This window comes from Podarcis liolepis (assembly GCF_965112155.1).
Source record: "Podarcis liolepis genome assembly, chromosome: 7".
Classification (NCBI taxonomy): Eukaryota; Metazoa; Chordata; class Lepidosauria; order Squamata; family Lacertidae; genus Podarcis; species Podarcis liolepis.
The window spans coordinates 45640684-45666428 of NC_139561.1; the positions used below are offsets into that span (position 1 = coordinate 45640684).

Here is a 25745-nt window from a genome sequence, read left to right on the forward strand (position 1 = left end):
CTAGGAAACATTATTTCAAGCCAGAAGGTGGGGGAGCTGGATGGGAGAGGAATTTCCCCAGACTGTCAAACAGACCATGCACTGTTGGGGGGCAAGACTGTGGAAGAGAGGGGGTGGGTTCTCTTTTTTCCTTTTCCTTTTTTTTTTTTTTTTTTTTTTGCAGGAGGGACAGTTACATTATACATTTGAAAGATTATTATGTGCCTTCCATAAATCAAGCTTCCTTTTGAATTTCCCCCTCCTTCTTATAATTGAACAAGTGTTAAACGGTACCAGGCTGTCACAGCTGTTACAATACATGAACCACACTCCGGCGAAGCTTTCGTTCCACATTTTTGTGGAGCAGTTTCCATAGCGCTGTGATCGGCTCTGCATTCTTTTGCTTTCGCCTCTTTACTGGGGCTTTTCAGTTTTTCAGAACAGCAAAAGGCAAGGAACCACGGTGCCAGGCTTGATTTTGCCTTCTTTTTTAAACAACAACAACAACTTGGGCAAGCAGCGAATGGAGGTTGGGTGGGAGAGGCCTTGGGGCCACACTTCAGTTCAACAGGAGAGGCCATCTTTGCAAAGCTGATGCAACTCAAGTGGCTGACCAATCTTATTGTTTATCTTCCTACGTCAAGTTTTGAGGCAATGTACAACAGTGTTAAAATGCACAGGCTAATTCCTCAGTTCAAGGATGCACCACCAGCCATATGGACCAAGCAACGCCACTGCAAAAATCTCATTCAAAACTACTCTGTTATTATACAAAAGCACCTGTTGTTTAGCTCAAAGCAAACATCATTCCATGATCACAGCAGAACACTTTTTTTTTGGGGGGGGGGTTGTTGTTGTTTTTATTTTGATTATATCTATTGTGGTTTTATATTTTGATTTCGTTCTGTGAACATCCATGATACCTCCGGGTATAGGGAGGCATGTTAATCAATCAATCAATCAATCAATCAATCAATTAGAACAACTTCTTGCCGTAACCTGGACTGGCCATTCCCTCCTGGACTTATGGAGGCTTTGTGAGCAGCCTGGGCCTACGAGGCGCTTTCACTCAAGCCAAGATAAGGCACTTTAACACCACTTCTCCTCTCACATCCACATGCAGGCTGCAGCTTGTGGCTGCACGTTCACAAATGAAAACTGAGGCAAAGCTTCTGCTTTGATACACATGACTTATCTGCTCCTCATTGTCTCCTGTAAAGAATTAAAAATTGGCTGCCAAACCTTCTTTTTTGCCAAGCAGTTTGAAGACACGTGTTTGCTCTGAACTCATGGCTTTGGTTGTGCCTGCCAGGGCTCCCAAACTCTCAGGAAAATACAGACCCAAAGAAAGGGGGGTCACTCCTATTCCCAGAAAGCCCCCCTGGCCCTTGTGGGTGCAGGTCCAAGGCCCTCAAAATTAGCCAAATCAAAATTAGTAACCTCTATAATCAATGTATTTGATTTTCAGTCTTAAATAAGAAACAGTCTCATCCCCCCCAACCCTCCCTCATCTCTGAGAACAGAAGGCTTCTGGCGAAAGGAATGAAAATCTGGAAAGAATTTGGGGGCGGACTGGCCACCCCCCCTTTCATTTCCTTCAGATGTTTATAATCTAGCACCTTTCTGAAGACGAAAAAGGCTGAGGGGGAGCTTTTCCCTCCTTTGACTGAAGGGTGACATGGGGGGTATTAAAATCTGATCAATGTAATTTTTCCCTCTGAAGTATTTGCACATCTGTGGAATAATGTAATTTAGGAATGGGGGTGGGGAGTGGCCTTTTTATATGGCGTTCATGATTCTAGCTCAATCTGGAGAATTATTCAAATCTCAAATTAAATGTTCAAGAGCCCAGCTGTGGCTTTTGCCCAGCTGTGTTTCGAACTTTTTAAAATTCTATTAAAAGTGTATCGGGGACCCTTTCCAGGTAAGCCTCTTTCAAAAGGAGTGTGGCATTTTGAAACGACTTTATGATCAGCTGCATTTTGTTTTGTCTTGATTGCCATCCCAGTGGTTGGGTATGTTTTATCTTACAGTAAAAGAAAAAGAGGGAGAGAGTTAGGAATGTAGACCCACGGAAAGCGCTCCATAAATTATATTGTATTTTATTATCTCAGGGCTTTGAGGGGGGAAAATTGGCTCTTAAGGAAGGTTAAAAAAGCTTTAAAGTGAATTCTCCTGTTTGGCTAAAATTGCTTTTGATTTAATATGATCCATCTGCAATCAGTACCTGGCATACACCCCTCCTCTTCCCTGCTGGCCTTACTGATACCACCACCACCACCCTGCCCCCACTTACACCATGGCTCAGTTTGCATTTCCAGCCCCCCCCCCCAAGTAAAGGGCCAAAGTTTTTTAAATATGTGGAAATAAAATGGCTGAAAGAAGATATTTCAAAAAGAATAATGATTTCTGTTTCCAAATACGAGACTGGATGGTGGCACCTGGCTGTGACCTCCTTGCCTTGCCCTCAGCTGGACCACATGCCAATACTTTCTCTGGAGGGGCAGCAAACACGTTTAAAGTGCGGTGGGGTTACTATCAGCACCACTGTCCCTGCCAGCGGGCTGCTGTTTTCTTCTTCTATGCCTCGCACACCACATTCAAACCAAAATTAAGAGGAAGGCTGCTTTGCCCAGATATAGTGCAGAACGAGAGTGCTCTCTTAGAACAATACCTTCAAGGAAAAAGCCTAACAAGCTTGCTTTTCAGGGGCTGGTGTTGCAATTGTAAAGGTTAGGAATCATGTACTCTTGAAATTACATGTGGACTCACAAGCAGCAATCAAATATTTTAAAAAGAAGGTAGGGGAAATGTAGCTCTGGAAAGTGTGCACCGTTATGAAATAAATAACCCTTTGACAATGAATTTACAAAAAGGCAGCATCTATAGGTAGAGGGTGATTTATTCTTTTTTTAAAAAAACAGCAGGCGAAATGAGGGGAAAGATATTGTTCCTGCAGCTTCAGACAGACGGACTTTAATAACACTTAAGAGAATGATGCGCATTAATGATCTCAGAAAAGCACTTCTTATGCCTCATCCATCATGTGGAGGAGAAAATGAACCCTTCTACAGCATTAGGAATTATTCCAGATCTTGTCAGTAATTCGCACCTTCTCTGTAGCATCCTAACACAAATTTGTGTGTATGAGACACTGACCATTAATCTAAAAAGGATCCCCCCACCGTTCCCCAGCATGCTGAGAACATATCAGATGTTACATGGAGAAATTTCACATGTGAAATTCACCCTAAACCCAAACGATAGACAGAGAGATATATAAACAGGGAGGATGATTTGTCATATTTAAAACAGCAGCAGAAAAAACAACGCAACAGTCTCTCTGTTAAAACAGAAAGCTGACATGAACCTGAAATACTAAATCTGTGGCATGTAAATGCCCTGGCTAAGCCTCGTCTTCATACTTTATGCGTTTGTTTGTTTGTTTGTTTGTTTGGCCGGTTGGTTGTTTATATTTAATCTGCAAAGGTTTTGATAGGAACTCTCAGACAAATCCTAGATTACGCATCCGACATCGATGGATCTTTATGAATTGCATTTAAGGAACTTTAGTCACAGTTAACTGAACTGTAGTTTTTAACAATGTTTTCTTTAAATGAAATATTCTGCTAATAAAAAATGATAACAACTGAAATATACACTCTAGCATTAGAATAGTATATAAATATGTACATATAAATTAATGCAATCTTAAGAGAGAGAGAAACCCTCCTAGTACATGCCAATTGATTTTGATCCATGCAACATACAGATCAAAGCAAGCTGGATGTTATGTTAGCCTATGATAAATTAAACCTATTTTTCTACTATAAGTTACAGGCACCAAAGAGATGTACTTGATCACTGAGCAAAAGATACAATTATGAGGTTATTAAATGAGGAGGAGAATTTCTCTCTAGAAATTGAATGGGGGAGAATGTGCGCTCCTAAAAGTCAAGGCAAAAACACATAAGCACTTGGAATGTTCTTCTTCATACTCCAAATTTGGCTTACAACCAAAATGGAGCCAGAGATTATATTAGCGTGCTTTCTAACCAACGGATAAAATTATAATTTTCTCTACAATTCAAGTCTTTGGGTGAATACACTTTTCACAAGCTTGAAAATCCCATCTGCTTTGGGGCAGATGAGGTAATGTGCCAATCAAAGGTAGAAATGTCTCTTTGGGGAGCTCAGGTAAGAGATTCAAGGTGTAGGCATGCAAATTCTTCTGAGACTCAAATCCTGGCCGAGTCGGTTAAAGCCCTCAACAAACTCTTTCGAATGAAAAGCTCAGTAAAACCCAAAAAGGCAGCTGCGACATACAAAAGTGTGGAACATGCACTGGAACTGTGCTGAAGAACCACCTTACAAGGGAGACATGGCTGATCACAGAAATCACCCACCACCAAAAAATACTGCTACAAGGGGCTGCCGTTCCTTTCCTCCGTGTTCAAAGTCCCCAAAAATGACATCCTAGAGAACTTCGCTTTCCCATTTGCATCTTTGCACAATACAGAAAAATATCACAGACTGAGGATGAAATGCAAATTGAGCCTGGCCTTATTAATACTGGACAAAACTCCTACTCATTAATACTGTACAAAACAAAGTGAGAATTCTAGGACTATATATGTTTATATATAAAAATCTGTGTTACTGTTTTTTAAAAAATAGATTATTTGAAATTATTTCCTTTGCATCATTCATGTCTAGGAGCAGTTGGGACTGTCCTCCAGTGGATTTAAACAGCCTGCAAAGTCTGGGGGCCAAATGGCTTCCAAGTCAAGGGGTGTGAAAATGCTGACAAAGAGCCCTAACAGGAATATCTTTGTATCATAAAATATCTTTTATTCCACTGGGAAATAAACCACATATTATTAACACACAGTGGCTTCGTTAATGATTTCTCTTTAATTCCCATCATATTTGTTGGGGAGATATGGATGGAACTAGATTTGGCCCAGAAATTCCCTTCCCAGTATAGGCAAAGAAGCTCCCATCCTCAGCAAGTCCAACAAATCACAGACCCCAAATCTGCAAGGGCTGCGCTGCCTCGATGTTTGCTGGCCTCCTCTCCAGCCTTGCCGCTGCCGAGATAAAGACCCAATCTGCTCATCATCAGACACCTCCGGGCTCGGCCATCTAATAGGAACAAATTGGCAATGAGTGCCCAGGCAGGAGACACCAGGCTCCTGATTTGTAGATGGTAACCGAGGCCTAATGATCCCCTTGGGCTGATCAATAACAACAGACCTTATCCCTGCCTTTCTTCTTTTTTGGCACACAAGAGCCAGGCCTGGGGAAAGCAGGATGCGGTCCGTGCACAGCACCCCCCAGGTGCACCAAAGGGAGAGCCCTTAGCACCAGAAGCAACTGCTGCAACAGCCAAGCTGGCTCAACGCTCTGCCTGCCTGCTCTTTGGCCTGCCCTGACAGGCCCTTCAAGTACCACGCTTAAGCCATGGTGGAACCCAGAAATCAACATGGTGGCACATGAGATAGAAGCCACCTGAGGTGGAATGCATCCCCCGCCACCCAGACCTTGAGCACGGGATGCAAGGCAAGGATGATCAGGAACACAAGAAATAGGTGATTGTGTCAAGAAGGCACAGGGGAGAACATGGAGTGGTCGTGCAGGCAGAGAAGTAGCAATTATTATTTTAGGGTCAGAAAAATTAGGCTGGTGAGGGGATTTCGCCATGTGAACTGGTCCCTCTTTTACTTCCACAAAAGGTAGTATTTTCTTTTCATTTCTGTTCCCTTCATTGATGGTTAGTCAGCCATTCTTGCTTTTAATTTATCCTAGAACCAGGAGTTCAGTTGGGACTGGTATTTTCCTTTTTCAAAGTGTGTGTGGGGGGGGGGGTTGAATCCTCCAAAGGAGACAGCAGTGAAAAGGGTTCTCCGGGTCTCTTGCGTGGCTTTAAAATAGATTGGGGGGGGGGCACACCAGGCAAGGAAGTTTCATCAGGAAGACAGGCAGGAAAAGGGAGGAAGAACCGGGATTCTGTTAGAAGCTCCGAAATCTGCTACAGAGAAAAAAATATTTACTCTTCCAGCTGCATTCCTCCCATTTCCTCCTATTTAATTCTGCTCATAATCGCTGCTTCCTTGCCTTTTTCCCCCTTTTGCAAGTAAAACAGCCTGGAGGCTCAGAAGAAGAGGCTCAGAGCGTGCGCTCGCTCAAACCAGAATTCAGACCCAGCCACTGAGAAGCGCCCGATCCCCAAGGCTGCTCCAGGATCTGCTTTGCGAACGGCCTTTTCTTAAAACGTAGCTGAAGAAAGTAGCAAAAGGAACAAAACAGAATTTCAGGGGATGTCAATGAGCAAAAAACAGGCACCCTGCGAAATAAAAGCTGCCGCCTCCTCTAAAAAATGGAACAGCTTAGTTTTATTTCTTGGAGAATCCAAGCACCCCTAATTTATGAACAAGCAATGCAGGACAATCAAGAGGGTGGGGGAGGTGGCAATGTAATTCTCGGGGTGCCAAGTGCCTCAACTTTCTCCCCACGTGGCATTTTCAAAGTGACCACCTTTCCCCCCAGAGGAGGGCTGAAATCATCGTCATCATCACCATAAAAAAGATGCCAAACCACCCCCACCTCAATCAACAGCGAAGGGGAGTATTAAAAAGAGGGGAGAGCCGCCGCCTCTGCATCAGATCCTCACCCAGGAGGGATCACCACCACCATCACATTTAATTTGTCGCATGATTCTCCTGTCATCTCACGGGCCCTCACACCTCCGCCTCCCCGCACTCCAACATGCAAATGAGCGAATAAACAAACAAACACCCGCTTGCCGCTCTGGCTTTGCAAGGCAGTAGAGCCCTGAGCCGAGCACGGCTGAGCCGAGGACCCTGCGGGGGGGGGGGAGGGAGGGGCGGGCAGACACGTGTCGGGCAGGCCGCCTATTTGCATATTCACATCAGGCCCAGCCGATGAGCGGAGGAGGCGGAGGCGCCCCCTCTCGCGGCTGCTGCCGCCGCCGCTGCCTTACCTCGGCCGGCCGGTCACGCTGCTGCTGCGGCTGCTGCTCCTCTTAAGAGAGGTCGGTGGTCGATCGTGGAGCAAGTGGGAGAGCTGTCGTCCTGTGGGGCTGGCGTGGGCTCCCCTCCTCCTCCTCCTCCTCCCCCTCCAGCTCGGTGGCGGCGGGGAGGGGGAAGCGGGGCTGGGGGGCATGGGGAGGAGGACAAACAAATAAACAGACCCACGCGCAAGGGACCCCTCTCCATGGCCAGGCAACAGCCGCAGCAGCAGCCTCGGCTGCTTCATCGCCACCAAGTCTACGGCGGGAGGGTGAGGGGGGTGAGAGAAGGCGGGGAGGGTCACGCAGCTTCAGGCTTGGCAAGAAGAAAAGAACCCAAAGCCTCGATTCCGCCTCCCCCCCCCCCAAGTGTCGGCCCCACAGTGGGAAGATGCTCATTGTGCATCATGCAACACACACACCAGTGTGCGTGCGCTCCAGGCTTCCCGGGGCTGGGGCTGGTGCTTGAGACACTCCTGGCTGCCGTCTGGCCAGTTTCTCTGCCAGCCAAGGGTGTCTGACGAAGGGCAAATGTCCCGCTCATATGTCAGCTTCCGCAGTCACAAAACACATCCTCGGAAGTGGGAAGGAAGAGCTCTGGGCTGCCTAGCTTATGGCAGGGAGAAAGGCAGGCCATTGATCGCTGCTGCCAGCTTGGGAGGGACAGGCATGGGCTGGCTGGCAGCAGAGCTCCCTGTCCTGGCATCCGTAGCAGCCGCTCTCGGCCTCAAGCTGGCCTGGCAGGCGTTTCTAGAGCTGCTGCGCACAGCAACCCAAGCAAGCATCCTCGAAGTTGCTTGGAGAGTCCCGTGGCGGCGGGGGGAGGCGATTTTTCAAAGCAGGACTCTCCGCCAACACCAATGGGAGTGGGCAGAGGGTCAGGCCCCCCTCTGTTTTCTGGGGCAGCCCAAATGGCGCGTCTCCCCCCACCACACCTTGTGGGACATGCGAGTGCACCGGGAAGCTTTTCCGCCAGCGATGGGCTGGCAGAGATAGAGTTAAATGCGAGGAGGAGGAGGCGGCAATGTGGGTGGCTCGCAAAGGGTTAAGCTAGGGAAAACAAAGGGCTCTCCTGCCCAGGCCCACAGAAGTAGTTACGGCTCTCCCAGCCCAGAGGGGGAAAGCGCCCCACCAGCTACTGGGGTTCCCACATCAGGGACCAGACCTGGAGCCCTGGAGGACAAGAAGAGCCCAAGAGCAGCCGGGCCTTCACTTTTTGCTTTGGCTATGCGACCCTTCCCACTGGGAAGGGTCCCCCTGTAACAGACAGCATCCAGGCTGCGAGCCAGGCAAAACACCGTAAAGGCGAGGCAGGGCGCAGCAGCCTTGCCACCAGAGGCTTCCCGTTTGGAGGAACAGGCAGGTGGGAGCTACCGGATTTGATCCACTTGTGTGGGGCGGCCGCACGAGGCTGGCTGGGCTCGTGGTTTGGGCGTTGTGTGCGTAAACACAGCCCGCCGCCACCCTGCCTGCAACCCAGCCCGGGCATCCTGGTAGCACAAACTGGCCTTGGCAATTCAGCAGAACGGTGCAGAACACACACACACACACACGGGCAGGAAATTAATTTAAACGCTTTCTGTGCCAAAAAGAAATCCGGATCAAAAGGCCCCGGTGACACAACACACAGTTCCTGCTTTAATGCACTCTTGCCTGGGCGGAGGGGGTGCTCCCTTCCCAGCGATTTATGCAGAGTGGAGAGCAGGAGCCGGAGGGAGGGAGGGAGGGAGCGCATCGCAAATAAAAATAAACTGCTCTGGAAGCACCAGAGAAAGCGGAGAGACGAGAGGCGAGGCGCTCGGAACACACTGCCCGCCCCCTGCCTCCCCCTCCCCAAATATAGCCTGGAGACGAGTGACCCTGCTGGGGAGAGATGGAGCCACAGAGGTGACCCAATGCTAAGCAGCCTGTTAGAACTAATCAGGTGTGTTCCTCAGCCACTCCACTGACATTAGGGGCAGGGCGGAAAAGGGGCTCCTTCCTACAGCCCATCCTCAGCTTGAAATTTACTATCCCTTTGCATTATTAAAGAGACAGCTTTGCCTTCCCGACGTGGGGAAAGATTTGGTGATGATAAATAACTGGGCAGGGTGTGTTTGTTTGCTTGCTTTAAAAATATATATATAATGTTAGATTTGTTCTCTCTCTGCCGTCCTTCTATTAAGATGCCACACATTAAAACATGCTGGGTTAATAGGATGTTTACCATTGGAGCTGTTTTCAGAAATAAAAATCTAGTTTAGAAAAATAACACTCTCCCATAACAAACATAAAAATGAGGGGGAAACATAAAAAAAAAACAACCACGATGGCAGGGAAGATATTTGGTCCCTCCAAAGCAAAAACAAGATGAGTATAAAATAGTCCTTGGTGGTGTACACCTGATTAAACCACTGCTCAGAGTGAAATCTCACAAAAGGATTCTGGGGTTTTGTTCCCCCCTCTAATAAAGCGGCTTTCAGGAGACAGAGGCCTTGCCTGCCTGGCTTAAGAGGCTCCCAGTACGTTTCTGAGCACAATTCAAAGTGTTGGTGCTGACCTTTAAAGCCCTAAACGGCCTCGATCCAGTATACCTGAAGGAGCGTCTCCACCCCCCACCGTTCAGCCCGGACACTGAGATCCAGTGCCGAGGGCCTTCTGGCAGTTCCCTCACTGTGAGAAGTGAGGTTACAGGGAACCAGGCAGAGGGTCTTCTCAGTAGTGGCACCTGCCCTGTGGAACGCCCACCCACCAGATGTCAAGGAAATAAACAACTACCTGACTTTTAGAAGACATCTGAAGGCAACCCTGTATCAGGAAATTTGTTTATGTCTGATGTTTTACAATTTTTAATATGCTGTAAGCCACCCAGAGTAGCTGGGGAAACCTAGCCAGATGGGCAGGGAATAATAATAATAATAATAATAATAATAATAATAATAGGTGGGCAGGTAGAAGGTGAGACTCATATTCACGATTTCACAGGGAGGGCATGTTGTCACCTTCCCTGCCCCCACAGGGGACATCTTGGGTCTATGATGCCCACCCAGATGCTGCCTCCCTCTTTACACCCCCCCCTTCCTCTGCTCCAAATGTTGCTGCCACACTTTAGTAGGAAAGGGCTCCTGTGCTGGGGCAAGAAAAGTCATAATAGCAATAGTGGTTTTGAAATAGTGGCTGGCATATGCTGGACCATGCTGGGCTGAGTGCATGATGGGTTGTTTGTTTGTTTGTTTACTTTCACCCTGCCCCCCCCACCCTCACATCATTCCAGAAGGCCCCTTGAGCCTCAGAATGCATTTCAAGTGGCGACAGCGGGTGGGAAGGGAGAGCCAAAATGTCCTCACGCAACCCACAGCTCTTTGGACCCAGTGCATGGAAAAGTGAGAATGATATAGCAGCTTAAAGATGCAAAGAGAAAATGCCTTATAATGTTGTAATAAAAATTTCATCCGACAGTTTCTGGGACAGCAAGGCTGGTGGTTGCACCACCACTGGGAAACCTTGTCTTGCAAAGAGCCAACACCTCTGTGGAATCTGGGGTGTGATGGTCCTGTTCCATTGGGTGCTCTTGCACTAAGGCAGCCTTCCCCATCCTGGTGCCCTCCAGCTGTGTTGGACTGCAACTCCCATCAGGTTGGAGCACCATTTGCCCCTGCTGGCTGCGGCTGATGTTAGGTGTAGTCCAAAAGATCTGGAGGGCACCTCGTTGGGGGAGGCTGGTCTAAAGTCTCCTGGACCAAATGCTGGCATCTTCCAGACACCTGAGCGGTCACTTGGGAGTGCAGGGCTCTTTGGTGCCCTGAAGCAACACCCTGCAGCTTCATGCCCAGCATCACCTTGCAAGGGATTGTGGCAGCAGGAGGCACCTCTCAGACAGGGGAGAGGGCCTGCATATCCCAAAGGAAAGCACACTGCCCCCTCCTGCCTTCTTGCTGCAACCTCGGCATGCCAAAGTGAATGTTTAATGTCCATTTACAAGCCATGGAAAGCAATGTTTAAAGAGGCCCTCTGGAGACACAATTATGGTCACGCTAATGAAATCTCCTTGCTCTAATAAGGCGTCATAACTTAGACATGAAAATAATGCTGCTCCTTCAAGGGTACTACAATCCTGCCTCCAGTGGCCCACCCATCCATCTCATTGAAGGGTCTGGGCCCAGAGTTCCTTGGCAGGTGAGGCATGAAAACCAGAACTTGCTAACCTCCACATAACAGTCGGCAGGTTGCACACCTAAATGTCAGTGCAACAAATATGATCTATTGCTCTCTCAGGGTGTACCTCTTGCCTCCCAGCTGGCAACTAGACAATGCTCCTGGTGGTCCGGATTTGGCCCATGGACTGCCATTTGCTGATCTGCTTGGGGGCTTCCCATTGCGGCAAATGGTCGGCCACTGAAAACTGAGTGTTCGGCTAGATGTGCCTTTGGCTCTTCTGAGGTGTTTGTCTCCACCCTAGGATGCATAGCAGTTGAGACTTAGAGACCAGAACACAAAGCTTTTAAGGCAGCAAACAGACCTCTTAATGGCATGTGAGTTCTCCTTGCTACAGAGGAATGAGCCAATCTTGTGGGAAGCTCTAGCGGGTTTTTCAGGCTGGGCCTGAGTGTGGCATCTGTGACACCTCCACATTCTTTTCCTAGCCTGTGAGGGTCTCAGTTCAGTACCTTGTTTATTTGATTATATGTTGTTCCTATATTCAACTAATAAAATATTAGAAAAAAGAAAATGGCCGTCCGCAGATTTGTTTTCTGTAAAATAAAGCATGTGTTTTCATTCAAAATACCTCTTGCAAACAAAGGGGAAAAAACCCTAACAAAATAAGGCAAAGTGGGGGAGAAACCAGAAACAGGAAATAATACATTTTACCCAGCCAGCTTTGTTGTATAATTCAATTTCTTTAATGAACTTACAGCCCGCTGAACCTAGGGCCTTTTGTCTCATAATGGGAGGGGCTTCATTTGAGAGCACACAACACACAAACCCAGTTCAGTTTCTGGTGTCCTGTCAATCTACTTACAAAGCATTTCGGAAAGTATGTGAAAATGAGGGTCAGGGTTTTAAACGAGCTGAGAGTGGAATATTTTACTCACACATTGCCATCAATGGCAAAAGTGGCATTTCAAAATTTCCCCATCCTTTGCTGCTAAAGTGAGAAATCTGTCTCAGGGCAGAGAGAAAGAGAGAACCAAGACCCAAATGCGTGAGCCACGCCATGCCATGAGAATGGGGGCTGTAGCTGATTTGGCTCATCAGGCAGCCTGCAATATTGTGCTGAGAATTCAGTTTGAAAGCCACATCTGGACAGTCATGTCCAACTCTGATTTCACTGATGTATAATTTTTTTAGGAAAGTCAATTTGACTAAAACAGAACACAGAGGGTAGATGTTTTAAGACCAACTGTCAATTTTATCCAATAAAATGCTTGGCACCAAACTTCCATTGTGATCTTAATAATAAAAACCCAGCCCTCCGCTGCTATCAGATTTAGGTTTGACGCGGCTTTCATAAGGGTCTGAACTCCTGCTTTGAAGTGAGGAGTGGTGGGTTTCTCAAACACGTCCTGCTACAACATATGTTGGATTTCTGCCATCTACAGGATGTTCCGGGTTGTTTTGGTGATGGGTTTCATTTCCATTTGGTTCTGGGCTGCATCCCATGTATATGTTTTTAACTGGTCCCACAAAACATCTGTGGCATTTCTCAAGTCAGACTCCCAAGCAGACCAGGCTGCTGTCGCCACATGTTGATAGAACAGGACACTGACAGTCTGGAATCCAATGCTCTGTGTTGGCCCTTTGCCTCCCAGCTTGACACATGGCCAATGCATGCATGCATTTCAAAGCCCCTAGAAGTGCTAAGTTGGGGTGATGACGGTGGGAGGGGGAGGCCAGTTCATGCAATGTCTCAAGGCAGGCTAAAGTATCCCAGTCTGCACAGAGCAGAGAGACTAGAGGCAGCATGTATAAGGCAATATGGGATCCTATTGGCTCCCAAGGTCACTGATTTTGCTGGGATTCGACACTGAAGTCTCTGCACTGCAGCCTTCCGGTGCCAGAGAGCATTAGAGGTCAAACTAGAGCTTTCCATGGCCTGCAAGTTGCCTGGTGGTGGGTGACACAGGAAGGACAGTGCCTGGGCTATGTCCAGAGCCTTCATGTCAAGGTCCCAGTTGTCCTGCAGGGGACAATGTGATGGTGACTGCCGTCGAAGACAGAGAGATGTCAAAGAGATGGAATCAGTCCTTTGTTCCAGGATCTAATCTCACCTCTCTGGCATCCCAGGATGAACAGACTTTGCAAAGGGCCTCCTTGAAAATCAAACCCCCATAACCACCATCCCCCAAACGGACACTTAACAACAGCCGGTGGGGGGGCTGAAATCCAACCTCTGCTGTAGTGGGAAATGTGTGAGCAACCCACGGAGTCCCTCCCTTCAAACTCTCTCTTTCTCTTTCGCTCTCTCCTTGGGTGGTTTGATTATGAGGACGCGCAAACCCTGTCAGACATGCGCCAGCATCCAACAGGTCACCTCTTTATTAATGCAGAACAGCCTGATCTCTTTAGCCCAGAGAGTGGAAATTAGTGATGATCAAAAGGTGAGGTTATTAAGCTGTTCTCCGCATGTCACACACAAAACTCATTTCTGAGTTGTTTTCCACTCAGCCTTTGTTTTCCCCCTACTGTGGCAGCAAAGAAAAGGAAAGGCTTCTTCATCACACACCCTTGGCTAGCAGTAATAATATCTACCTAGGTGTCTTCTTAGCACACAGGAACATGGGTTGGCCTCCCTTCTTTTTATTTCATGAGATTGAAGTCCATTGCAACTGTGGAAAACAGAAGGCTCTTCCTAATGGATTCAACTTTCCCTATTTCAACGGGAATTATTTTTTTTTGCAGGGAGCGCCACACTGCCCCCACCTCAATCTAAGCAGTACCCCAGGGGTTCAGGAAGGTCTTCCCTGCCAACTGAGCTCAGGGGTGGGGGAGGCACATTGTATGAAGCACACTGCAGGTCAGCACCTGCAGTGAAATCTGCTAAGATGATGGCTCCTTGCTCCACTGCAGGGCCTCAGTTGGGTCCTTGTTGAATGGACAAAGAGAAGGCAGGGCACAATGAGGGCTCCTTAGCTGTATGTTGTATGTTGCTGCATCTCCCCTTCATGGTAGGGGATCTCCTGGGGAACCTTTCTTCATCCAATGACTCCATCAACACCCCATTAAACTACTTTGGAGTGCGGTTACCACTGCCCTGCATATATTCCCACACAACTAACCGGGTCAAGCATATTGTTCCCTGTTTCCATTTCTTTAAAAGGGGGTGGGGGGGCATACGCACTGCAGATGAGCAAAAAGGACTTTCCATTCTTTTGCCCCAACTGGCATCTTTGGGTTTTCCAACTATCCACTGCAGTCCAGCTCATGTGCTTGTGGCTGGCATAGAGGAGGGTCTCTGTCTGCACTGCATCTTCTTCCCTGCTTCAATCACCACCGAAGCACTAATGTGGGTATCACCATCCCACTAGAGGCTGCAGGACGAGAAGCCTCCTCCTTTGTAGCCTCTCTCAGGAAAGTTTTCCTGGCAAATTAAATGCCTCGGGTGCATTTGGCTTCCCCTTCTCTGAGGTGTAAAGCAAAAGCGAACACAGAGTGGCTCTTTCTCGTGGCCATTCTGCTGATTTAGTAAGGCAACCACCTGGATAATTTATCTTGAAATATTTCCTCTTTGGTGTGGGGGGGTGATAGTGGAAAAAAATAATTGAGGGGGGAGGTGGTGGAGGAAGAAGAGGGCCTTTAAAAACAGATTTTACTGTCCCAGGGAGAGCATGACAGCAACAATTTACAATTTTCTGCCATCCAATTCTCTCAGCCTCCCTCCCTCCGTGTGTGTGTGTGTGTGTGTGTGTGTGTGTGCCTGGCCCCCTCCCTCCCTCCCTTCTTGCCTGCCTGCCTGCCTGCCTCTCTCTCCCCCCATCTATCCTCCATTTCCTGATAACTTCTCATCATGCTAGTTCATGCCTAATATAAAATGGTGGTGCACAGAGAAGTAGAGAAAAGGAAAGAAAAGAGAGAGAGAGAGAGAAATGGGGTTGGGGGGGGAGAGGACATGATGATTGGGAGGGCAGGCGAAAAAAGAAAGATTGAGAGAGGCAAGGAGAATGTCAGAGCCCAAGTCTGGCATTTGCCTATTTAAATTCAATCATGCAGCCCTCGCTGGGCTGAGAAATAGATGGCCTGTATTATGAATTTCTGATCAGACGACTGATAGGTTATGAGAGGGGACGTAATCCCATTGAGGGAGCCTTTTTCTCCGCGCAAGGGCAAGCAATAACTGCCCTTCAGAGACAGCTCTCTGCTTTGCCCTTTGTATAATTTCCCTTCTTTCCCTTTTTCCGTTAAAAGTCCAAATAAGTCCCTTTTTATGATTATAAATACATCTTAAAGGATTTCCCAGGCCTGACTCTGTGCCTCTGCAAATCAGAAGCGATAAAAGGGGACAGTTTGGTTTCTTTTAAAACCTCATTAGAATTCTTGCCTCTCCTGGCTCATTTTGTACCAACATGGTGATCTGAAAAGAAAGTGAAAGCAAGAAAGGCACCTCCATGGAGACGGGGGGGGGGGCAGGGGGGCTCTCAGTACCTGCCGGGGTTTTCCCCTCATGCTCGCATTTCTTTTCCTTTCACATTGCATGTTTACAGACTAAAGAGAAATCCCCCTCTCTCACACACAACACCCCCCCCAACCCAAACAACATGCATAATATTTGCGTACCACAGAAACAACATCCCAATTATGCAGGTTTTTTGTATATGCACACACCTGCCTATCACCCATCGTGCTTTTCAAATATTAATTACAGGCCATCAATTATGATACCTCTTGGTGCTGAAAGGTTTTCATTATCAACACCCATTGAAAATGTCAGTTCAAAAGTATTATCAGCACTTTGATTTTATTTCTAGGAGTCAAGCCCTAATGATGATTGCCTTCCTCTTAAAGAGAAGAAAAAGAGGCAGAGGCAGCTATGGATCTGCAATCTGGAGTATATTGCCAGTGCTGCAGCAAATCTGAAATAGTGCCTAATCTCAGCTGATGAGCAGAGCAAGGAGTCACCAGTGGGGAGCTGGATCTGATTCCAGAATTGGGTTAGGAAAGCAGGGAAGAAGCCCAACCTGGCAGAGGAAGACCGCTCTTTGGGAAATAATCAAAGGAGGGAAAGAAAAGCAGCTCTGGCAGTACGGAGCCTTTGGTGATGAGCAGGGATGCCGTAGAATATTTCAGTTCTGCAGGAGACTTGAGTGGAAGCCCTGGCCTTGGCTAGAGGCTCAGCCTGGGAAATTCACTAGGCAAGACCTGCCCCAGACCAACACGCTGTCATTCTTCACAGCAAACACATCAAAGCTTCCACTTCAGACCTCTATTGACCTTAACCTGGTGACAATCTGGCTGGGGAGCGCATTTGTCTGTCGAACCCAAGAGTAGATTTTCACTTTCATGGTTTCTCCCCACATCCCACCCCAGTTTTGCTTCATGATTTTTAAGCTGCTGAGCAAGATCATTCTGACCTGTCCAATTCCCATCTCCCATTTCTGGCCAGTTTCTCTGACATTGTATGAGAATGTGTGTTACGTTTGCCAATAATCACAACCGAGTCACTTGGATTTGTTGCTAATTCCAATCATTGATCTGATGGGGAAATGTGAAAGTGGGCCACTTTGGCCAACTTCTCACCAGGAGGATTTTGAACATGAGAGCTAATGAGACAAACCTTTCCTCAATCACCAGGCACAGCTGCCTTCCTGAGCCAGTTCCTCCACCACCACCTGCTTCTGCTTAGCTATCCTGGGCCTGGACAGGCTGCGGTTGCAATATTTAATCTTATTCACTGATGAAATTTCATTTCCAAAATGCCCATTGCCCAGTTCTGGGAGAGGGAGAAGACACCCAAAATAACTAATAAAGGTCCAGAACTTCCCTTGCTCAAAACAGTTTACATAAGAGGTACACACACACACACACACACACACACACACACACACACACACCAAAAACCCAATTCTTTTCTCTTCTTTTTGTAATTGATCATTTAATTTTCAAGACGAAAGCCTCAGTGTGAGAAACATTTGGGAGTATTTTTTCACAGGTCTCTGTGGAAATGCTGCCACCACACTGCTCAGGGTGGAAACTGCACTCGCTGCTGGTCCAAAGGCTTGTGAAGAAGTCATACATCACCGGAGGCCGCCAAGATCATTTTGCTACACCTGGGGTGATGAATGAGAGGCACAAAGCAGATCCTGGGAAGTGGTTGGTTTTTTTTTTTTAATGGAACAACTATCCCATTTTACTACAACTGGACCAGGAACATTCCAGATGTGAAGCATCTCTAGCTCCCATTAAGAGCAGCAAAAACACACTGTAGGTCATTTTGCTAGCCCTGAACGTGAGAATGAGATAGTGAACACCCAAGAAATCCTGCAAGGCAGAGAGTTCTGAAAACCAGCTGTTCTGGACTACGCCTAGACCAGAAAGGCAGAGCACCGGATGTGAGATTCAGAGTGGGCATGTCACAATTCCTGGTTGCCCGTGGTAGAGAAATAAGCCCTCAACCTGTTTAAAAATAACACGCACCATTACAAATAAAGGCCCCGCAACTTCTGGTTTAGCTCTGTGGCATGGTGAACTCAAACAGAAGCAGCAAGGAGACAAGCGCTGTGCTGTTGCCTCTCCAAATCTGGCATCCGACCTGTGTTTCTGCTCCAGAGAATCATGTTTTGCATTCCTGTGTAGGAAAGTCCATGATGAAAGTCCAGGAGTTGGATGCTGCGCTTTCAGTAGGGATGTAAGGAGGCCGTGATTTCTGTCTTGTCCTGCTTTTATCAGACGCTGTTCCTGTTCCACTCCAGTGTGGCTTCTGCTGAAACCTGCATCATTCGTCTCACTATCCACTCTGGCTGAAATAAACATACTTAATTATGTACTATAATCAATTTCAGTGCATTTCAATGGAAGAGAAGCATAAAAAACAATGCAGAAAATAACTTAATTATTTACATAGCGTTTGGAGACTAAATAAAGGAATTATACTGCTTGCATCCCCTTGCACGATTTCTGTTCTTGATTTCTGACAAACATGTGAATTTCAGCTCAGCTCCTGTTTCTGATGGAATTTCCCAACATCTATAGTTTTCAGAAAGTTAAGCATATGTTCATATGTACCGTCCCAGTTTGGAAGCATGTTCTCCCTGACCTGACTGACAGAAGAGGCAAGCAACTACTTCCTTCCTTCCTATTTGTATAACAGGGGCAAAAATAGGCTTTATTTCACCTGGGTCAAAGGTGAAAGACCCAGGTTGGCACACCCACCCCATGCGCATTTGCAAATGCACACAGAGGCTGGGAGCTTCAATGGCGCTCCTCTGGAAGCTTCACCTGGGGCAAAAAACCCCGGCTCCCCCAGTAGCTACGGCTCTGTGTATAAAATATCACAAGGTGATATACAGATTAAAAAACCCAGTTTTACAATACAAACACATCAATAAGAGCTTTGAAAGTCAAAGCCTAGATAAAGGTCCAATTCCTTTTGGATAGACATATATTTGATGAGAGTCAGGCATCCTCATTTTAATTTGGAAGCACCATTTCGATCAGAAAACCTTCTCAGCCACTCTCTAGAAGCAAACAGCATACACACACCCCAACACACTGCTATTACTTCTTGTTTCTACTGTATAATTTTTAATCCCCCCCCCGAGTCTCCGGGATTTGAAATTGTTTTTATATAGGAAGTTATATAATACATAATAATTAGATAACACATTATATATGAAATTATGTATAATACAGAAACATCAACAATTTAAACATATGCATATTTGTGTGTGTGTGTGATTTTTTTATTAAATCACTTTGAGATGTTTTACAGGAAGTGATTCATAAATGGAATTAAATAAACAACAGAAATCAAGTGTAACGTTAGTCGTAGAGTTCAGTATTAATGGGATCTTTGTGTTTATGTGCTCAGGTGGTCTTAGCACAGCCTTGAACCCCTTCCCAGATGATTCATAGTGAGGTTTATTTTTATTATGTCTAAGTGGAAAGATGCTGAATTATGATCAACTGACCAGGTTTTATTTATTTGTAAAATTCACTCCCCCAAAATCCTGAACTGCATTATCCCATCCTCTGGCGGCGGGGGGGAGGGTGTTCACACTTATCTCCCTCTTCTCCAGTGAAGCTAATTTGTAAATAAAATTATTCAATAATAGAGATAGCTTACATTTGAATCCAGCTTTCAGGGTGCTTTGGACTATCACTCCCATCAGTCCCTGCCTGGGAATTATAGTGCAAATCATCTGGAGGGCACCAGGTTGAAAAAGGCTGGTGTATGTATTTAGAATGGTGCAACTTAGAATTGGGTACACTTAGAAATGCTTTAGGATCTGTCATGAAAGAAAGTTGAAGAAACTGAGCTATTTTCAGCACTACAAAGCACTAAAGAGAAAGACCTTCTCTCAAGGGATTTTATTCTTGGTTACCTTTTTGCTTTTAATTACTCTAAATGGCGCTTGTCCCATTTCTTTGTCTTTTTGCCAAGTTCTGACGGAAGAACCACTGACTGGTTAAATTAGCAGGGAATGGGGAATTCACTGCCTAATTTTAATATAACTATCAACTATATATAGTTTTTGTTTATATTACATATATTTAAAGTTGGGAGTCATCCCTGCAAAGTAGAAAAGAATGTTAAGAACACAGGATCTCTTCCCTTCAGCCAAACACTGAGGGATGCTTGCAGAAAGCGGTTCAGGAAATGTAAAATATCCTCAAGCAGCTTCCCTCCACCCCAACACACAAAAGCTCTAGAGGTGTGGCAAGCGTAGGTTGTGCACTGATGTGGGAGCCATCCACCACTAGGAGGCACCACTTCTTTAAGTCACTTCCTGTCCCACTTCCTGTATTGGCTGTCTAGTAGACAGAGAAACTCCTAAATGGAAACAGCTGCCAACATGTGCAGTCCCTGTTCTAAGGGAAACATTCTCGGAATGCACTAAATTATAGCCAGTCATCAGAGCCAATGATACATTAAGGCTTTGGAAAGAAGAAAAATTAAAAGCCTACTTTATATGTGTTTTCTAATCAGATTCTCCTCTTTTACAAGATAATGTGATCTCTCTCCCTGCCCTCGACTCTTTCTGCATCAATTATTTGTGTGTGTCACATTCATTTTGTGACCCAATGCTTCTACCCAAATAGAAAGAGTCCAACTGTAAAATGTCCACAATGGTTTTAAGAGATGTTTAATAGGATGCATTAACGACGAGAACCCTTCCTTCAGATATTTGTATTGCTCAGGTGCAATCCGGATTTCCCTCATTTATAAATGAGATGTTTCCTACCCTTGGAGGCCCGACTAAGTGAAGGCCCTCACGGCTAATGGGCCTCTCCAAAGTGCTTCCGAGGACAAGGAGAGACACGGGTGGATCCCCCAATGCAATATGCATGAGCGAAGTAGATGCATAATGAGGAGCCCTCTTAAATCCAGGAGCCAAGCCCTGCCTGTTTAATAAATCTCACCAGCCCTCCACTATTAGACAGGGGATTAAAACTAATCTATCAATCCCAAAACCAAGCATAGAGTGGATTAAAATGCAAAACATACGAGAGTATGAAGACGCCTAATGCTAAATAACAAACATTTCAATCACAGAAATCATTTTTATCTTCTTGTTTATGCTAAGTAGATACTATTAGACTTAATGTCTGTATTAACACAAGTGGGGGGAAGAAGCAGTTTTAAGGAGACCAAAATACTTGACTGATGCTGCCTGGGTTAGGCATCTCAAGCAGAAACAGCTCTACCTCAGAAGGGAAGGAATGTGCCTGCTCTTCCACCGTGTTCAGAATCGTTTACTCCTTCAGCTCAGCTGCACTTGCCCTTCCTCCATTTTGTTTGTTTAACTTGCTGCCCTGCACCCCCATAGAGCCTTAACAAAGAAAACCAGACTGAAGTCAGGAGATGCCAACTTATCATTTGTGGTGGTTTGACCCCATCCCGGGACTGTTATGTGCAGGATTCCTGCATCCCATGGGTTGGACTAGATGACCCTTGGTGTACCTTCCAGCACGACAATTATATGATTCTTTGGTTGCAATATTTGAGCACCTTAAGACCTTTGTTGTCACATGGGTCGCATGGCACAGATCCTTCAGTTTGGCTTTTCAGCAGAGAACATCCTTTTCAGAAGATGCAATAAATGGAATTGTGGCGATAGGGGAGTGTGGCTCACGAAGCAGAATGGCTAAGTGACACTATCATAGCCCAGTTCTCCTTGTCAAGGCCAGTCCCGTGCCTTTACAGCAGCTAAAATGCTTCGCTATCCAAATGGCATCTTGGGTGCCACTGGCTTCCCATGCAGCTCTGCTCAACTGCATGGTAAACCTCCTTGCCAGTTCGGCACACCCCACCTCTGATTCTGCTATGGAGATCTTTACAACGTAATCAGGTGAAAAAATTGGTGGCAACGAAATAATTTTTGTTTGCTTTCATACAATGGGAATCAAATAAAAGGGAAAGTCATTGTTAGTTTTGAGCTGCTTATTGGGTGTATGTATTTTATACGGAATATATATATAGATATGTATATGCTTTAGCATACTAGATTGCTCTTCATACACAATGGTCTACCTACTGGAAATATATGGTTTATAGGCCAAATGAGTTCTGAGGGAAATTGCGGCTTCTGCATGTTCTATATTATTTATTGCAAGGCCATGATTGACAAGCCTCTTGGAGGCTTCTTAGACTGTGTTTCTTGCATGGCAGGGGGAGGGTGACCTCTCTCCACCTTTCCTTTCTACTTTGCCACTGTCACACAATGAGTGCTGGCAATTCTTTAGGATGCCACACAAACCACCATTATTCTGAGACATCCTGGCTTCGGGGCCAAAACGAAGAACAGTATGTTGAGTGCCAATGGAGCCGAGAACCTCCATCACAAATGGGTGCTTTTCCGCACTGCCCTAGACCAAGCCTGAGTGATAGTACAGTGCCTAGTCTGTCCCCTGCGTTTTAATGTCACTGAGCTGAGGACAAAGGGGGGCTAATGCAACCCCGCCATGTTGTTCAGAGATCAGAAGGAGAAGTGTGCAGAGGTTTATAAGATTAATTCTTATCTCCCTGGGCACTGGGTCAAGGCAAGTCAGAATTGTCACTCAACCAACTCTGTGGATAATCTGCTTTTATTATTTGCAATCACACTAAGTGTCTGCCAGCCATACTATGCAGACTAACTTATTGGGGGAAATTATGTGCAGGGCTTGATTGGGGAAGAGATTGAAATATAAATCTGGCTGGGAGGTGGGGGTGGGGGGGGAAGCATCCCTGCAGATTTTGCGTCTCTTCTCACTGCACAGAAGCCTTCCCTATCCAGGTGCAGCTGGGGAAGTGTTTCAAAAGGAGGTAAAGTAGCCAGCATCCTATGTTGTTCAGCTCTGAATGCCAATGAAGAGTCTGGCGTTCTGCTTGGAACACAGCCTCTGTTAGGTCAAAATTTTTGCTTTTGAGCCTCTGACGAAAGGTTGCTTCATTTTGGGAACAGGAGGGTTTGTGATTACTGGACAGACACGACCTCCAAAACTGCCTCCTGGATTGCAGAATCCACTCTCACCTCTCTTCCAGTGACGGATAACATGGCAGGAGATTTTGCTTGCCTTGATTAATTTCAGAGTATCTCAGAGAAGCTGCATAATCCCTAAAATAGCGTAGGAAAGGACTGGGAGAGAGGGCTGGTAATAAGAGCAGGCTGTAATGGAGAAGAGGCTTCTCTGCCGATGACAGAGCAGCCCCCAAATGAGGCTTCCACGGAGCACAAAAGGGGGCTTCTTCTTTCGCACGGTACTTATTTGTCTTATGGGAGTTTGAGGCGCACACAAGAAAACCTTCCTAATGGGCAGAGAAACAGGAAAAGGGAAATTCTCGGTTCTCCCAGATCACAATGGCTTTTTATTTATACAAGCTCTGAATATGGAGGAGGCTGAAATTTACGATGGTGCTTGGACAGACGAGAATGGCAAATGATGGATGAGGAGATTCCCTTATTAAAGTGTCAAAAATCCTTCTCTAAATATCAAAGGGGCTGCATCTAATGTATGAAATTCACGCCAGCCAAGAACACGAGGTGTTCCTTTGTCATGGACAAAAAATTTAGAAGACTTTTTTTTTTAATTCCAGAAAATATAATTTGCTTTCATATGTTATCACGGCCTTATATTCTCATGCACGACATCTCTGTGTGAAATAAGGATTTGTGAAATCAACAACAAAATGCACACATGCATGGACGAAATGCACTCAGCGCCAGCCAGAATGACAAAACTGTTCCATTTAAAATCAGATCCAACATTCCTCATGCTGTACATTCTCCTCCTGAGTGCTTTGCTCCCCAAGACAGGCACAGGGTCTTTGTTTCCTGCCTTACTGACAAAAAGAGAGCTCAGCCCTCCCACCCTCCAAGCCTCCTGCTTTTGCAGGCTGGCGGGGACAGACCTGCAGCACCCACTAGTGGCTTCCTCTCTGGAGCAACCACAACCTTACCAGAGAGCCAGAGAGGCATGCTGGACTCTTAAACCTGTAACTGGCTTGTGGGGAAAGGAATGTTTGGAGTGTTTGGTCTAGCACTGCCATACGTCCAGGTTTTTCTGGACATTACTGGGATTTCAAAGGCAGAATTGACATCCGGGGGGAATTTCCGAAAGGTGGCGCTTTGTCTTGGATCTTAGGCAAGTCAACCGAAAAATTGCGGGTTTTTTGGCTCAACAACTTTGGCGGTTGTCTAAAATAAGTTCAACAACTTCCAGGGTGCCCTGTTTTTTACTTTTTGAAATATGGCAACCCTAGTTTGGTTCCCCTGATGAGCTTCTTGGACCTGCCAGTTCCAAGGCTCCTTTTCGTGCTTGAGCTCACAATATAGAAGAGTTTGGCAATGGTAACTAGAGGAGGCCCAATCCGTCAACTTGGGTCCAATTCACTGGCGCCCCAGAACAATGACTGAGCCCTGGGGAGCTCTTCTTCTTGTACAGCATCACTCAGCTTCCTCAAGTGAAGGCCCACAGGTGATGGGTGGGTCTGTGAAAGGCATTCCACCTGAGTTCTCCTGTTAGAGAAGGCAAAACCAGGCTAGTCAGAAAAGCAACTGGACTTGCTTCTTGTGGCCCAAACTGCTGCTCATAGACTGTGAGAATTGTTCAAATAAAAATCTCTCCCTTTTACTGCAAAAACTCCCTGCTCAAAATCTCAGAAATTAAACATGTTATTGCACCTAGCATTGTGTCATGCTGTTGATAATATGAAATTTAATAAGTACCAATCCAAAATAACTCATTCAGTATTTCACTCTCCTGGGAGAATCATAACTTACCTTGATCTCAAAAACGGAGATAAATGTATTATTCAACTTATCTGTTACACTTTGCTTCTTGATACCTGTCCTACCATTTTATATGATCCCATATACCTCTCGTCTGTCCACAAAGATAAAGTACTAGTGATAAAAATCCAGAGGGTGGGCTGAGTTATTCTGTTGCAGTAGAAATAAGAAAGGGTCCAGTGGAGAAGGAGGAAGAGGAGGAGGCCCCTTAGAGACCAGCAGCAAATCTTAACATCTGCAGTGGCAAAGTGTTGTGTCATGTGGCCTGTTCATGTGGTGATTGTGATCTTAGTGTACACCCACCACCACATCACTGGTGTGCAAGTACAGATACGCCCCATCCCCATTGCCATGACCAGTGGCGTAGCATGGGGGGCACGGGGTGGCTGCCCCAGGCGCAAAATTTTTAGGGGCTAAATTTTTCAACACGCTTCCTTTGCTGGGCTCCAATGAAAACAGCTTCTCCATGTGAACCGGGAAGTGACCTCTCCAAACAATGGAATGACCCTTCTTTTCTTACCTCTGTGGCTTCGATCTCCTGGGTGACACAGGCAGTTGAATGTGCATGTGTTCTCCGTCTGTTTCCCTCCCTCCCACACCCCCTCTGCACAGCCCCAGGAGCTGGCAACCCATGCTACGCAACTGCCCAGGACCACCGCTATCTGGTTTCAAATGGATACACTGCAGTTCTTTTTTTTGGAATGAAACCAATTTCTCAAAAAGCACATTTGAGGGGCAAAAAATATGTAATAGATCTAGATTGTGTATGAACTATGTAGAAAAATGTTCTCCATCTTCATTTATTCTGGACAGAGGTGCCAGCTTCTCAGGATGATTGAGGGGGGCCGGCGTGATGTCCTGACATTGTGCACATGATGTCACAAGGAGCCAGGAGACGGAGCCAAACACCCCTCAAAAAAATATTGGGGGGAAGTGATTTGGCCCCTAGGAACTGGCATTTATGATTCTGGAATAAAATGCTGTGTGGACACAGCCTATTTTATCTTCCTTGGACAAGCCTGTGTCAATTACTTTGTCCACTGGGGTGTCCAAAGCTCTCAGAAGTAAACAGAAAATTGCCATCCATTTGTGCCTGGCATTGGAATTCTCTCCACTTTCTTGACTTAACTGTGCATCAGAAAGAAACAGTTTCTCTGCCATGGGATTCAGGAAGCAAATCACAGGTTGCCTTTTATTGCTGTTACCCACTTGAAAATGTCACGCTCACACATTCACAATTCTGTATTTCACTGCTTACTGGAAAATCACACATTTGTCTCTTTCAAACAAAAGGAAGTCAGAACAAAGAGATTCTGTTGATTGAGAAGCGA

At 46.2% G+C, this 25745-nt stretch overlaps 1 protein-coding gene across 1 annotated transcript in view; it reads left to right on the plus strand.

The window, feature by feature from the left end:
* The first annotated feature begins 2280 nt into the window (after positions 1 to 2280).
* Positions 2281 to 25745, plus strand: part of NQO1 (NAD(P)H quinone dehydrogenase 1) — a 187833-nt gene continuing 164368 nt past the window's right edge. Inside the window, exon 1 of the mRNA XM_083513827.1 lies at positions 2281 to 2284. The gene's annotated coding sequence lies outside the window, so the exon portion shown is untranslated. The remainder of the gene's footprint in view (positions 2285 to 25745) is intronic.